Genomic DNA, 17293 nt, shown 5'->3' on the forward strand with positions numbered 1-17293 from the left:
TTTGGCTATGTAGCTCTTTATTGAAACGACCTTTTGTTGCCTGTGTTTGCTTTCTTATATCATCCTTTAATTCACAGAACATTTTAATTACATACATCCTGAACTCTTTTAGGACATCTCTTCTGCTGTGCTGGCCATTGATTCTAGTAATGTATCTCGGTTTTCTTGGGGCACTTTCTTCCCTTGTTTTTTCATATTGTTTGCATCTCTTTCCCTTTAGCAGTGCAGATCTAAGGTATTACAGTTTTTACCAATAGACTTATAGTATCCCTGAAGAATTCCATGACATCTGCTTTAAAGAGGAGATTAATATTAACATATCCCCATGCAAACATTATGCAGGCTTAATTAAACCAAATAGCTTCTATTGCGATGTTTACAGTTTTGTCACAATGGACAGAAATGGTGAGTTTGATTATTATTAACAATGTAAACAGTAGGTTGCAAAAAGGTCTACAGTTCATAATGGTGGACAAAGAGAGAAAGGGGGACTGATTTAGGATGAGATGTTAAGGAGGTAGGAAATGAGGATATAGAGTTATTAGATCCTAAGAAGCATAAAAGAGGAATCAAAAGATGTTGGTTAGTAGCAGGAGAAAAGAGAGAAAGAGACTTTGAGGAGATAGATAAATGGGAAGGGGCGAAAGAGAGAGAGAAGAGAGAGAGAGAGAGAGAGAGAGAGAGAGAGAGAGAGAGAGAGAGAGAGAGAGAGGAGAGAAGAGAGAGAAGAGAGAAGAGAGAGAGAGAGAAGAGAACAACAAATAATTCCATTTTCTAATATTCTGTTGAGATTTTGCATCCATAATTATAAGATATATCAGTTTGTAGTTCTCCTGTATTATTTTTGTGTTAAGTCTTAGGATTAGGTTAACATGGGCATTTTAGGATCTTTTACAAGTGTTCACTGTATTCTATATTTAGAAAATAATAGATATTTTTATGAATGTTTGTAAAGAGGTAAAGAATTGGTATTAGTTTTTTTAATGTTTGGTAGAATTGTCCTTCGAACATCTGGACCTGAGCTTCACTCTGTAGAATAGTTTCTAATTTCTAATTTAGTCTCAACACATGATGTATGTCAATATATATTTTGCATTACTTTTTGTGTCAGTTTCTGTTGCTTGTGTCTTTTTAGGAATTTGTCTATTTCATTTATGTAATTAGTATAATTGTTGTGTAATCTGATTGTTACAATATCTTTATAATTCTTTCTATGTTTATAATGTCAGTATTTCCCCAGTTTTCATTTTGAATGCTACTAACTGTAGCCTTTCTATTTCTAGGTCAGTGTACCTATTATTTTGTGAATTTTGTTGTTTGTTTTTCAAAGAATTGCATTTGTTTTCATTAATTTATTCTACTGATTTTTTTTATTTGATTAGTTTTCACTTTGGTCCTTAATATTTTCTTCCTTCTGTTTCCTTTAAGTTTAATTTGCTTTTCTTTTTTTCATGATTTATTATGTAAAGTTTGATCATTCATTTGCAATCTTTGTTTTTATTTAATAGATGAGAATTTCCCTCTGAGCAATGATGGCTTTTTCTTCATTCCATAAGTTTGATATATTATGCCTTCTTTTTTTTTCAATACTTTATCTATTTCACTTTATATTTCTTCTTTCATCCAGTGTTTATTTACGTGTATATTAATCAATTTGCCCATACTCTGAGTTTCTCAATTTTTTTTCTAATAATGCCTTTTGGATTCCTTCTGTGGTGATTGAGGAATACATGCTCTGTTGGTCCATCCTGACTGCTCCTTCTTGAAGAGCATGATTAACTGCAGCCTGAGAATGAAGTCTAGTTTTATCCAAAGCCACTTTATTCCAGTACATGAAGGGGAAAGGGGTCAGGGTTTTCATCTTGCTCCTTTGGTCACTCCACAAAGGCAGAAGGGGCCACTGATTTCACTGGTATAGTGGTGGCCCTATATATGACATCCTCTGCTCAGCCAGTGGCCTGGAGACCAATCAGTGGTCCCAACAGAAATAGTTCCTCTTTAGGAACTCCTGTGATTTCCACTTTTCCGATTGGTAGAAAAGATGTAATTGCTCCAGGTAAATTTTACATTTTTCACTGAAGTGTCCTTTGTTTTTTCTTTCCCCTGAAGTAATATTTTCATTCCTTACTCCAATTTATGAGGCAATGAATATCTCTCTGTTTCCAAAGGATGTCACAAATTTTTTAAAGAAAGCTATAAAGAGAATAAAAGAATGTCGCCTTCAAGAGAAACAACAGGTAAAATCCGGTTGTGGTTACAGAGGTTTATTTTTGATAATTTATTTGCCTATGGGTGTATGACTTCCATACTTCTTTGTATATTTTTAAAAGGTAGATGAAGAACTCTTGGTTGGGAGTAGTAGAGGGTTTTCATTTGGGGAGAATAAAGAATTTAGCATCTGGTAATTGAGAAACAATAATGAATTAGAGAGGGAACTGAAATACAGTAAGATATATTCTATGCTTTTATAATTATGTCAAAATGGACTCTACTCTCATATAACTAAAAAGAACTAATAAAAAAGACTTAAATAAATAAAATTATATATTCCAAATACTGAAAGAATAATGAATCAGAGAGAAAGCATTTATAATTAAATAATGGGCATGAAATTTAGTTTGTCAAGGCATAAATGTTGCTGATAGAAAAAGTCCCAAATGCTCTAAAAAGGAGTCCTTGTATATTGTTTACTAGAATGCAAATTAGGACAGCCTTTATGGAAAACTATGAGGAGGGCCCTCAGAAATCAAATAAAGACCCACCGTATGATCTAACAATCTTACTACTAGGTGTATAACCACAGGAAATGAAATCAGTATGTCAAAGAGAGATATGCATTCCCATGTTTATTGAAACACTATGTTAACATTGTTCTTATTATTTGAGCCAAATAGATTTTAAAATTATCCACCAATACTAAATGATAAATGCAATTAAAATGTGTCTGAACTGACATAAACATCAAACAGCATATACATATATCAAAGTAATCAGGTACCTGTTGATATGTATAGTTTAATGTTTTTATATATCAGTTGAAATGATTTTTTTTAAATAGAGGAGAAATGTTTTATCATATCCCTTCTCTTCAATAGGTAAAATTTCAACATAAAAATTATTTTTCTGGTGCTTTAATTTCATCAGATTTTATATGGTCAAGAATCATTGCATTTCCAAACTTCTCACTTTATAAATTCTCCACACAAGGCATCCTCAGGGTAGCTGAAACTGTCTGGCCCCTCATGGAGCAGGCATGGGGTTCTTTAGGTGAAGATTTTGTTTTATGTATGAAGCCAAGCACAAGGATATGTGCAGGCCAGGAAGCCAGGATGGGCCCTCTAGGTGTCAGTACAAAGTTCATAGCTTCAAGCATGGTGGGACCTTTCAAGAAGCTTGCCCAAAATCTGATGATGAGCTCTAACAATGGTAGGAGATTAATCTGTGGCATCTTTAGTAAAGAATTTGGTAGTAAAACAAAATATTGAAGTCCAGGATTTCTCCCTAAGCAAACAAATGTAACAGGAGACAAAGCCAACCACTCTCTGGCCAGGAGGCTGTGTTCAGAATCCACAGGAGCTCACAAGTAGGGAGAGCAAAGGCCAGTAGCTATAGGACACCACAGCCAGTTTTCACTCAGGGAAATGTTCTACTTTTCAAAGTTTGTAGATGGATGCTTTTCTTCACTGATGACTTTGGAAACTTCAGCTGGACTTCTGTACTTACAGAATTTATAGTATCAGAAGGGAAGATAAATTCTGCACTCTTAATGCCCTGCTATCTTTGAAATCTCTCTGTTTCTAGCATCGGGTGGATTTTCTTCAGCTTATGATAAATTCTCAGAATTCCAAAGATGTGGAGTCTCATAAAGGTAAACAAGGTTGCTATCTCATCTACTGATGGGGAAACTCAGAGGGAAAGATTGTTCTGGAAATGTACAGAAGATTTTCCAAGAAGAAGAGTATTTCTACCTAGTTGCAGAAAGACCATGCTTGGATATCATATACAGTAGCCTAAGGAACTTTCTAGAGAAGCACACCTAGAGCCATGTTCAAATGTTGAAGCTGATAAAAACAAGTATTTATTTCACTAGCATGGTAATTTTATTCAACTTATTTTCTTACTATTTTTTTAAAGAGTGAGAGAGGAGAGAGAGGAGAGAGAGAGAGAGAGAGAGAGAATTTTTAATATTTATTCTTTAGTTCTCGGCGGACACAACATCTTTGTTGGTATGTGGTGCTGAGGATCGAACCCGGGCCGCACACATGCCAGGCGAGTGCGCTACCGCTTGAGCCACATCCCCAGCCCCTTTTCTTACTATTTTTATTTCGATGCTCAATTCTCCCATATTTGTCCACTGGAATCCCTTTCATGTAGGCTCCTGAGTCCTCTATTATTCTTGTCATCTTTTTTATGATTGTTTTAAAAGTAGCTTCTGTTTATTCTGGCCATAGCAATATTGAACTTAAAACATAGATATTCTCCATGTAGTCTTGAATACACTGCTTCACTCCTCATATCTACCACCAGAGAGTTATATTTATCACAGTTCAGGAACCTGTATTGACACACTTCTAGCATTCACAGTCCACAGATTTCCTTAGGGTTTGCTCTTGGTCTTGCACATTCTATGACATGTTACCACATTATAGTAGCATATAGTGTATTCTGTGTCCTTTTCATTTATTTTCTAAGTATTTTCTTGCTTTCTGATTTAAGATATTCTAGGTTTCTGCTCTGTTTCTCATGACAGCTTTATTTTTTGTTTTTGTTTTTACAATTAATGGAATTTAGAAATCAAAATTTGTGATCATCTTGTGGATTTTTGCTTTTAGATACTCTCAGTAGGAAAAATTATTAACATGAAATACTTCTACATGCAACAGAGGAAATAAATATTTCTGTATCTACTCACATCCAGTGATATAAACTATTTTTCTCTCTCTTTCATTTTCTTTTCTAATTTATTGCTTTTTTCTGTAATACACAAATACTCCCATTGCAGTTCTAATTCATGGTACCCAGTACCAGTGACAACCAACTGAATAAAGTCCTGAATGTTGAGCAATTAATTCTAGAGATGAGGTCTGGGCTTACTATAACCTGCCAGTATATATATTTTTTAAAAGATATTTTTTTTTATTTTTTAGTTATAGATGCACACAATACTTTTATTTTATTTTTATGTGGTGCTGAGGACCAAACCCAGTACCTCACATGTGCTAGGTAAGTGTTCTACCACTAAGCCACAACCCCAGCCCCAGTGTACATATTTTTAGGTTCACATGTACATATTATCTATCTATCTGTCTATCTACTTATCTATCCATCCATCCATTCATCCATCTATCTTGTATTTATCTAACCAATTCTATTCAGCTTTCTGTGATGAAGGAAACAGTCTGTAGTTTAACTCTTCAATTAAATAACCACCAAACACATGTGCCTTCTTAGCACTTGACATGTGGCTAGTAGCTACGAATGCAAAATGCCGAGCTCCAAACCTTGACTTATTTTGGTGCAGGGGAGAGGGTTACCTGGAATTGAACTCAGGGGCATTCAACCACTGAGCCTCATCCCCAGCCCTACTTTGTAGTTTATTTAGAGACAGGGGTCTCACTGAGTTGCTTAGCACCTCCCTGTTGCTGAGGTTGGCTTTGAACTCATGATCCTTTTGCCTCAGTCTCCCGCTGAAATTACCGGTGTGTGCCACTGCACCTGGCCTGAACCTTGACTTTATAGTCCTATTTCATGGGGTTCATACTCACTGGGATAAAAGATTTGATAATTAAATGTTCTCATGACATCATCATAGAAAACCATCATCAATAAATCTGAACTCTGTAGACCTTTCAAACACTTGTTTTCTGTATTCTTTTTTTATCTTGAATTGCATGTTTGGCAAAGAGACCATGTTTATTTCAGGGCCCAGGAATCTAAAAGTCCATGTTGATATACTGTGTATCTTAGATAGAAATGGAATCTTTTGAAATTACCTATCTTTGGTGGTGCTGAGAATGGCACAGTTAGTAGCCAAGTTCAAGAGCGGTATAGACCTCAGGAAAACTGAATTAAAAAAAGTTTTTCTTTGTCTCCAATATCAGAGAGACATGAAAGTGAAAAACACTCTGAAAAGGACTCTGAATTGCTTTTCCATGGTCCTGCCTAGTGATCTGTGGGGTTTAATGGGATTTCTCTTTATCTAAATACTGATGTTGTGCTTTGCTGGATCTACCTAAATTGTGTTTCCTCTTCCATTAGCCCTATCTGATCTGGAGCTTGTGGCCCAATCAATTATCTTCATTTTTGCTGGCTATGAGACCACTAGCAGTGCTCTTTCCTTCATTTTGTATGAACTGGCCACCCATCCTGATGTCCAGACAAAACTGCTGCAGGAGATTGATGCAGCTTTGCCCAATAAGGTGAGAAGATGGTACCTGGAGAGGGAGGAGGGAGGCTGAACCTCAACAAGACTGCCGCCTTTTCACTTCCTAGGAGGCTTTGTCCAAAATATAGTCACTGATTCTTTTCACCACCTCTATTTTTAAAGAATTTGAAGGAACAAATGAAGGAGAAAACAGTATTTTGGGGAAAATGCTATTCCCAAAACTACAAGGAATTTTTAAAAGAGTGTAGTTTCAGTTGTATCCTTTACCAGTTACCATGATGACACCCAGGAAGTGTAAGCATGTGTCACTCAAGTGTCCAGATCATTGGCTCTGCTGAGTTGTGGCATGAGCTCCTGCCTGGCTGTCTGCTGAGTGAGCCTGGGATGATGGGCAGGAAAACTCTGCTCTGCTCCACACATCTTCACACTCTATTCATGTATTTGAGAGAAGCAGTCAGGGGATGAGTCAGGTTTTCTGGCTCCTGAGCCAAATTCTTTACTTCTACCTTGTATCCTCTCCAATGACAAACCAGGCATTAGTCACAAGTTTTACCTGCTGTCCTTACACCTCTGCCTAAGCAGGGAGTCTATTGGATCTGAAGACACCTGGTCTCTGGGGCTGGCATGCCTGGTTTGGAGTGAAGTGGGTACAAAGCCTCTTCTTCAGAGCTCACAATGAATCCCTGAAGAACAACCAGGAGACTGGTCCAGCAACAGAGGGTGGGGCTGAGAGTGGCTTTCTGTCCTCCTTAGAATGTTCTCTGGAACTGAAATTGTGTGACATAGTGCCATCCAAACTTAGACTTCTTTTGGTGGTACTGGAATGGAAGTTACCAGTTTCTCCCAATATTTTTTCCATGATGTAGTGTTATCTTTAAGTTTGATACACACACACACACACATATAAATATATATATATATATATATATATATATATATATATATATATATATACTCAAAGCAGGATTATTCAAGAAAAATTGATATATAATTGGTGATTTCTTCTTTTCTATTTACTTGAAATAGGCATGTGACTATTCTAGAGAAAGGTAACAGTGATTTTCACATATTTTGCCTGAGTGTAATTGTCATATTCTATTAGTTACTTTTCCTTGCATGAGGAAAAGTACATGATGCTGCTGAGGATATTATACACTGAATTTGGGATTTTCCCAAAGGTCTCTTATGTACATAACTACTCTGCACTTCTCAATGGGCCATGGACATGGTTGTCAAATGGACATGATTGTTATTACAGTGCTTAGTCAATTGTAAGCATTACTCTCCTTCTCTATTGTGTTATTCCTGGGACTTCCTAACACTTTAATAAAACTACGTAGATTGTGTTTAAAGTTAGTTCTAAACATAAATTTTCAAAAATCTCTTTTTTTCTTTTTAGGCACCTGCTACCTATGAAACTGTGTTACAGATGGAGTACCTGGACATGGTGGTGAATGAAACTCTCAGGTTGTACCCAATTGCTGGCAGACTTGAGAGGATCTGTAAGAAAGATGTTGAAATCAATGAAGTGCCCATTAGGAAGGGGACAGTGGTGATGATATCAAGTTATGTTCTTCATCGAGACCCACAGCACTGGCCAGAGCCTTAGGAGTTCCACCCTGAAAGGTACAGGACCTCTGGGAAAGGGAACCTCCCCGGGCAAGGGTTGTCCAAGCATGCCCTTGTATTTCTTTTTCTTTTCTTTTTTTTTAAAGAGAGAGTGTGAGAGAGAGAGAGAGAGAGAGAGAGAGAGAGAGAGAGAGAGAGAGAGAGAGAATTTCCAATATTTATTTTCTAGTTCTCGGCAGACACAACATCTTTGTTGGTATGTGGTGCTGAGGATCGAACCCGGGTTGCATGCATGCCAGGTGAGCACGCTACCGCTTGAGCCACATTCCCAGCCCTATCCTTGTATTTCTTATCATAGATGACATATAGGTAGCTATGTCATTATTTTCATATATTTTCATATATGTAATTATTTTCATATATGTTATAAATATAAGTGTTATATTTATAACAGTTTTCCTGTTATAAATATAACACTTTCTTGCAAAATGATATGAATTTGTGACAAGGAACAAAACAAATGCTATGTCCATTTACTATCCTAAATTCTTTTTTAAAAATTTTAAATTGATTTTTTAAAAAATAAATGACAACAAAATGCATTACAATTTTTAGTACACATACATAAAAACAATTTCTCATATCTCTGTTTGTATATAAAGTATGCTGACATCAATTCATGTCTTCATACCTGTACTTTGGATAATAATGTTCATCACATTCCATCATCTTTAATAATCCCCTGCCCCTCCATTTCCCTTCCACCCCTCTGCTCTCTCTAGAGTTTATCTATTCTTCCCATGCTTCCCCTCCCTACCCGACTACGAGTCAGCCTTCTTATATCAGAGAAAACATTCAGCATTTGTTTTTTTTTTTTGGAACTGGCTAACTTAACTTAGCATTATCTTCTCCAACACCATCCATTTACCTGCAAATGCCATGATTTTATTCTCTTTTAATGTTGAGTAAAATTCCATTGTGTATATATGCTACATTTTTAATCCATTCATCTACTGAAGGGCATCTAGGTTGGCTCCACAGTTTAGCTATTGTGAATTGTGCTGCTATAAACATTGATGTGGCTATATCTCTGTAGCGTGCTGTTTTTAAGGCTTTTAGGTATAAACCAAGAAGAGGGATAGCATGGTCAAATGGTGGTTTCATTCCCAGATTTCCAAGGAATCTCCATACTGCTTTCCATATTGGCTGCACCAATTTATAGTCCCACCAGAAATGTATGAGTGTACTTTTCCGCCCACATCCTTGCCAACACTTATTGTTGTCATCGTAATAGCTGCCATTCTGACTGGAGTGAGATGATATCTTAGAATAGTTTTGATTTGCATTTCTCTAATTGCTAGAGATGATGAGCATTTTTTCATATATTTGTTGATTGATTGTATGTCATCTTCTGAGAAGTGTCTCTTAAAGTTCTTGGCCCATTTATTTATTGAGTTATTTGTTTTTTTTGGTGCTTTTTTGAGTTCTTTATATACTCTAGAGATTGATGTTCTATCTAATGTGAGAGGGGAAAAAATTTGCTCCCAAGCTGTAGGCTCTTTATTCACCTCACAAAATGTTTCTTTTGCTGAGAAGAAAATTTTTAGCTTGTTAAATTCTTTAAATAACCATGAATTAATAATATGATCATGTTCTCATAAACATATTTCTATGTATAGATAGATATTTTTGCTAAACTAGATTGTATCATATTTTATTTTTGCTTGCACCTGATAATATATACATTCAACTTCTGCATGTATAATTTTTTTTGCGTGGTACCAGGAATTGAACTCATGGGTGGTCAAGCACTAAGCCACATCGGTAGCCCTATTTTGTATTTTATTATAGGCAGGGTTTCACTGAGTTTTTTAGGGCCTCACTAAATTGCTGAAGCTGGCCTTGAACGTGGGATCCTGCTGTCTTCCAAGTTGCTGGGATTACAGGCATGTGCTGTGCTCAGCCTTATGTATGTTTTTTCCATCTATAATTTCAACTAACTTATAAAATATTTTTTCTTGTCAGTTTCTCCTAAAAAGTCTAAAACAATAAGTATTTATATAGTATTTAAATATTATTAGTTATTATAAGCAATTCAGAGATGATTTAAAATGTATTTCAGGATGTGCATAGGCTATACATGTATTTCCCCATTATTTTTATAAGAGCCATCAACACCCAGGATTTTGTTTATTCTGATGCTAAAACTAATTCTCCTCAGATATGGCACATTATTCTGTGTGTATGCATGTGTGTGTGTGTGTGTGTGTGTGTGTGTGTGTGTGTGTGTTTGTGTTTTCAAATTTAAAGCATGTGCCATAACTGACATAACCACTATCTCATTTCATTTTATGTATTCACTCTTATACTCCTTAAATTTTATGTGTGTTTCGTTTTCTTTACTGTCTCAATTTACCATGATTTCCTTTGAAACAGCATTCATCTCATCTCATCTCAAAAAGACTGAAAGATCCTATAGGCTAAGGGGGAGAAAGGTGAAAAAACTTCTATAGGCTAAGGAATAGAAAAGTGGAAAAATTCCATAGCTTAACAATTCTCATAGCAAAGCCACAGCTGAATTTCAATGACCAGCCCAGAAATCATCTTTTACACCATTATTTGGGGGTGTCTAAGGCACAAACTGAAATAAGTAACTGTTTAGGTTTTAATATTTTGTTTACTTCTCATCTATTGTGGGACCAGGTTCAGTAAGAATAAAAAGAACAGCATCAATCCTTACGTGTACATTCCCTTTGGAAATGGACCCCGAAACTGCATCGGCATGAGGTTTTCTCTCATGAACATAAAACTTGCTCTGGTCAAAGTAATGCAGACCTTCTCCTTCCAAACTTGTAAGGAAACACAGGTCAGTTGCTTTTCATATATACAATGTTTTATTTGAAGATGTCTTTCCAAACAGAGGGGGCCAAGTGACAGAAAATTATATGCTCATTCATCATTTAATTTTTAGATCTATAGTCCAGTGAGTCTCTTTTGCATTATCTTTGAGATTTAGAGTTCTTCACCATGGGGGCTCTAAATCTATGGCTTTATGAAGACCATAGTGTAAAAAACATATGGACTCAATGCAGATTAGTGTGCCATGTGTATGTGTGGACTGTGAACTTGAGCACAGTGTAAATTCAGCTCCAAGTCTCCTGGAGAGACCCTGTGCACAGTCATGAGGTGTGGTGACCACAGGGTTCTGATTTTTGAGAGAAGCTCTCCTCACCAGAACTTACAGAACTTCCTAGACTCAGGCCTTGTACAAGATAAATGTTTATGAAATAATTTTTCAGATAAATGAATAATTTTACTATCCAATTATGACACACCTTAGAGAATGAGTAGGAAGAATTCAAAGAACATGATACTAAAAGTAGTTTTTTTGTTTGTGGAGCATTACTGGGCTTAATGTATCTTCTTGAATTGAAGCTTTGGTTCCTGGTGTTTCATTCATTGCTTCTCCATGTGCTTGTCTATACATTACAGATTCTCCTAAAATTAGCCGATCAAAGACTTCTTCAATCTGAAAAGCCCATTATTCTGAAGGCTGTGTGCAGAGATGGGATAATAAGTGGAGCCTGAACTTCCCTAAGGATTTGTGCATTGTTGTCCTCAGAGCCTGGGACCCAGAACATCAGAGAACAGAAATGTATTTTGTGAAGAAAACTCAAACTGAAGATAGACTCTATATTCCTTAATTGATGAATGATAAGAGATGCTGGACCTTTGCTGACCTTGCTCAGGGTCTGTGCAAAGTATTATGTATTTTCTGATAGAAAAGGAGGTGCCCACTTCAGTGCCACACATGAAGACTCACCCTTTCTGGGTCTCATGGGCTCTCTCCTCTCACTGCCAGCTATACTGGCAGCTCCTTCTGAGCTCTAATTAGAGAATCAACAATTATCACCAAATTTTTCAATAATTTTTAATGAAAATGAAGGTGATTGTGGTGGCTTCTGTAGTGACATTGATATATAATGTGTTCTTTGAAATATATTATAAGTTTTATAATGAGAAAGTCAATAAACATAACCTTATAGAAGTTTATCTGAAGCCTCTATGCCCATTTAAGGGGATATATAGTACTGAATCAGTGAAAGTCAAAATTCAATCTTTTGATCATCACAATCAGTGAATATATAGAGCTTTTTCAGTAATTCAAATTAAATTGTAAGATAGAGTAATTCTACTGTGAGTTTCCCCATTGCTGAAAAAGAATATTCATAGTGGCCTTCTGTCATTTTTGAAGCACAAAATTTGTAACACTTTACTGAGATAGTTATTACTATATCTCTAGCTTTGATTTCATACTTACATCCTATCTCCCTTGTTGATTCTGGAAAGCAAGAAACATATTTGTAGTCCATCTCCAACTCCTATGTTGATAACAAGCAGAAGGAGCATTGAATTAGAAAGTGGTTGATAGTCAATTGTTTCTATAGCACTGCTCCTCAGATTCAACTGGTATCAGGAGCTACACAGGATTATTTTTATCTTCTGTCCTGTCCCTTCTCTTTCTTCCCTCTACATCCCCTTCCCTTCTTGAATAATTCACTCCTAATGCCATTAGATGTTGTCCAGCATTGTGAGGGCACACTTTGTGGTGGAGGAGGAAATAATGGTGGCTTCAAGTCAGATATGAGATACAATTGGGAAGGTGTTCTCAGAAGGGACAGCCTGCCTGAGTATGAGAGCCCAAGCAACCTGAGATGGGCTCCAAGCAGAGGGATGCCCCATCATAAACACTCATTTGCGGGGGAACTCAAGGTAGCGGGAACCCAAGGTAGCGGGAACTGCTTTATTGTTGAACCACAGAGGTATATATACCTAACTGATTACACACAGCTTGACTCAATTAGCATCATCTAGATACAGCAACCCGCCAATAAGGAATTTCCACCATCTTAATGGCTCGGTGGCATTGCCTCACAAATTACTCCTTCTGGCAAACTGCCAGGCGCCATCTTAACTTGATTGCAGCCCCCAACACTCATTGACTAAATATGGTAAAGAACACCCACGTGAGCTAAGTAGGGCTTGTGGGGTTAGAATAGGATGAATGAAATTTAGTTGTATAAAGAGAGATTGTTTAAATAAGTAAATACATGAAGGACAATGAAATCCAGTTTTCATAGAAAATGTTGGTGAAATGACTCTCTGGTTCAGGAAAGAAAATTGAGATGAGACCTGAAAAGTAGGACTAAAATGGAGGGTATCACTGTGAATTCATGCTTTTCCAGATAGAAAAATAGAGAAACGTGTGTGTGTGTGTGTGTGTGTGTGTGTGTGTGAGAGAGAGAGAGAGAGAGAGAGAGAGAGAGAGAGTGTGTTGTAATGTAGAAAACTAAATTCATACTTGACTGCACAAATGGGACTGGGTAACAGTGACATTTTAATAACAAAGACCAGCGGATCAGTCTTGGTGATCAGATCCTAGGACAAAAAAAACCATATTTAACTATAGGAAGCAGAGCTGGTTAGACAAAAGGCTGATTCAAGATTAAAATTCGGGAAAAGCCCAAGGTGAGCCTTTACCACCTTTTTGTGCAAAATGCAAGAAAACATTCAAAAAAAGGTAGAAGAAATCCCAGGTCCACCCAGCCGACTGGCAGACCTACAACAAAACTCAGGCCTATCCCATATCCATCTTGAGCCCCTATAAGCATTGCCATATCCATCCCCATGCTGTAGTCTCCACCTTGGGAGAACAGGTAGGGCTTGGAGGGAGCTGCATCTCAGAACAGGCAGCCCAAAGCCACTATTAGGACCACTTTTTAGCTTCATCTCTGAAAGTAGTTGCATCCATCTTGACTCAACCCCACAGCTATCTTGAGTTATCTCCACTATTGCCACCACCACATTTAGTTGCAGTAGCATTATCATGGGTCATTGGCTGGGGTCCAGAAGTCCAAAACCAAGGTGAGGTACAAGTAATCTTCAGGGAAACTATAAGATTATAGGGTAGAAACTGTAATAACTCAGATTTGCCCTGCAAGAAAGGAAGACACATAGTCAACATGAAAAAACAAGGGAGAAAATTGCCCCAAACACACCAAGATACTACAATAATAGAATTCATGGACAGTGCAGTTTATGAAATGTCAGAGAAGGAATTAAGAATATATATAATTAAAATGACCTACAAAGTAAAGGATGATCTAATTGAGAAAATACAGGCAACCATTGATCACACCAACAAAGAGATAAGGGGGCTAATACAGGTAACAAAAGAGTACTTCAAGAAAGAGGGATTCTGGAAATAAAATCAGAAATCAAGGAAACAATCAACAAACAAACAGAAACCTAAGAGAAAGCATAAACATCAGATTAGATCACTTGGAAGATAGAATGTCAGATAATGAAGAGAAAATATACAATCTTGAAAGTAAAGTTGAGCACACAGTGAAGATGGTAAGAATCCATAAACAGAACACCCAATAATTATGGGATAACATCAAAAAATAAAATCTAAGATTTATTGGGATAGAGGAAGGCACAAAGATTCAAATCAAAGGAATGCACAATCTCTTCAATGAAATAATATCAGAAAATTTCCCAAGTATGAAGAATAAATTGGAAAATCAAATACAAGAGGCCTAGAGGAAACCAAATGTACAAAATTACAACAAATCTACACCAAGATGCATTATAATGAAAAGGTCAAGCATACAGAGTAAGGAAAAAAACTTAAAAGCCTCAGAGAAAAGAATGATATCACATATAGGGAAAACAAATTATGATCTCTGCAGATTTTTCAATCTAGACCCTGAAAGCTAGAAGATCCTGGAAAAATATATGCCAAGCTATGAAAGAAATGGATGCCAACCAAGAATCATATTCAGCAAAATTAAGCTTTATATTTGATGATGAAATAAAAACCTTCCGTGAGAAACATAAGTTAAAAGCATTTAAAACTAGAAAGAGTGCACTACAGAACATCCTTGGCAGAATAGTCCATGAGAAGAAAATGAAAAACAGCAATGAAAATCAGCAAAGGGAGTTATTACACTAAAGGAAAAATAAGCCAAAAGAGAAATCAAGTCAATTTAAATACCAAAAATATACAAAAATGACTGGGAATAAAAATTATGTTTGAATAGTAACCCTCAATATTAATGTCCTGAACTCACCAATCAAAAAACATAGAGCGGCAGCTTGAATTTTAAAAAAAGACCCAACAATATGCTGCATTCAAGAGGCTCATCTCATAGGAAAAAGCATCCACAGACCAAAGGTGAAAGGTTGGGAAAAAACACATGCACGTGGACTGTAGAAACTAGTAGGGGTTTCTACTCTCATATCAAATAGACTTCAAGCCAAAGTTAATCAAAAGGGATAAAAAAGAAAATTTCATACTACTTAAGGAAACCATACATCAACAAGACATAAAAATTATAAATATGTATGCCCCAAGCAGTAGAGCATCTATGCTCATCAATCAAACTCTTCTCAAATTCAATAGTCAAGTAGACCACAATACAGTAATTTTAATGACTTTAACATGCCTCTTTGCCACTGGATTGACCTTCCAAATAAAAACTAAACAAACAAATTATAGAACTCAAAAATACAATCAATAACTTAGAGTTAACAGACATATAGAGAATATTTCATCCACGAATGAGTGAATACACTTTCTTCTTAGCAGAACATAGATCCTTCTCTAAAATATTATGCCACAAAGCAACTCTTAGCAAATATAAATTAGTAGAGATACTATCCTGCATTCTATGAGATTATAATGAAATAAAATTAGAAATCAATGATAAGATAAAAAATATAAGATACTTTAAAACCTAGAGAGTAAATATTATGCTATTGAGTGAACAATGGGTTGTGAAAGACATCAAAGAGGAGATTAAAAATTATTAGAGGTTGTGGCTCAGTTGCAGAGTGCTTGCCTAGCATGTGTGAGGCTCTGGGATTGATCCTTAGAACTGCTTATGAAAATAAGTAAAATAAAGACAGGATGTTCATGTACAACACAAAAATAATCTAAAAATCTAAAATAATTTAAAAAATTCTTAGAGGTAAATGGAAACACTGACACAACCTATCGAAATCTCTGGGACACTATGAAGGCAATACTAAGAGGAAAGTTCATTGCATGGAGTTCATTCCTTAAAAGAAGAAAAAGTCTACAAATAAGTGCCCTAAAATTACATCTGAAAGCCCCCCCTCAAAAAAAAACAACAAGTCAAGACTAAAAGCAGTAGAAGAGAGAAAATAATTAAAATCAGAGATGAAATCAATAAAACTGAAACAAAAGAAACAATTGAAAAAATTGAAAAAATAAAAAATTGGTTCTTTGAAAAAACAAATAAAATCAATAAACTCTTAGCTAAGATTACAAGGAAGAGAGTAAACTCAAGTTACTAACATCTGTGATAAAAAAGGAAATATCATGATGAACATGACAGAAATTCACAAAATAATTAGAAACTATTGTGAAAATTTGTACTCCAGTAAAATAGAAAATATCGAAGGTATTGACAAATTTCTAGGGTCATATGATTTTCTCAGACTGAATTAGGATAATATTCATAAGTTAAATAGATAAATTTTAAGGAATGATATAGAAGATAGCATCAGAAGCCTCCCAACCAAGAAAAGCCCAGGACCAGACAGATACACAGCTGAGTTCTACAAGTCCTTCAAAGAATTAATGCAAATACTCCTCAAACTATTTCATGAAATAGAAAAAAAGGGAGCACTTGAAAACTCATTCTATCATGCCAATATTACCCTGATTCCAAAATCACACAAAGACACATCAAAGAAAGAAAACTTCAGGTCACTATCTCTAATAAACATAGATGCAAAAATTCTCAATAAAATTCTGGCAAATAAAATACAAAAACATATTAGAAAGAAAGTGAACTACTATCAATTAGGATTCATCCCAGGGATGTAAGATTGGTTCAACATAAATATAAATGTAATTCATTACATCAATAGACTTTATTAATTATAAAACGTAATTCATTACATAAATAAACTTAAAGAATCATATGATCATCTCAATAGATGCAGAAAAGACAAAATACATCACTCCTTTATGTTCAAAACACTAGAAAAACTAGGGATAACAGGAACTTTCAATACTGTAAAAGTTATCTATGCTAAGCCACAGGCTAACATCATTCTAAATGGAGAAAAATTGAAAGCATTTCCTCTAAAAATTGGAAGAAGACAGGGAAGCCTTCTTTTGCCACTTCTATTTAACATAGTTCTTGAAAATTTAGCCAGAGCAATTAGACAGATGAAATAAATTAAATGGATATAGATAAGAAAAGAACTCAAACTATCATTGTTTTCCCACAACATGATTAT

At 35.7% G+C, this 17293-nt stretch overlaps 1 protein-coding gene and 1 pseudogene across 4 annotated transcripts in view; one reads left to right on the forward strand and one right to left on the reverse strand.

Moving 5' to 3' along the window:
* The window catches only part of LOC144367642 (cytochrome P450 3A21-like), a 28304-nt pseudogene extending 16710 nt beyond the window's left edge, over nucleotides 1-11594 (forward strand).
* Nucleotides 1-17293, reverse strand: part of LOC144364745 (cytochrome P450 3A9-like) — a 466715-nt gene that overhangs the window by 261276 nt on the left and 188146 nt on the right. The gene's annotated exons all lie outside the window — the stretch shown is intronic.

Source organism: Ictidomys tridecemlineatus, chromosome 10 (genome assembly GCF_052094955.1).
Source record: "Ictidomys tridecemlineatus isolate mIctTri1 chromosome 10, mIctTri1.hap1, whole genome shotgun sequence".
NCBI lineage: Eukaryota > Metazoa > Chordata > Mammalia > Rodentia > Sciuridae > Ictidomys > Ictidomys tridecemlineatus.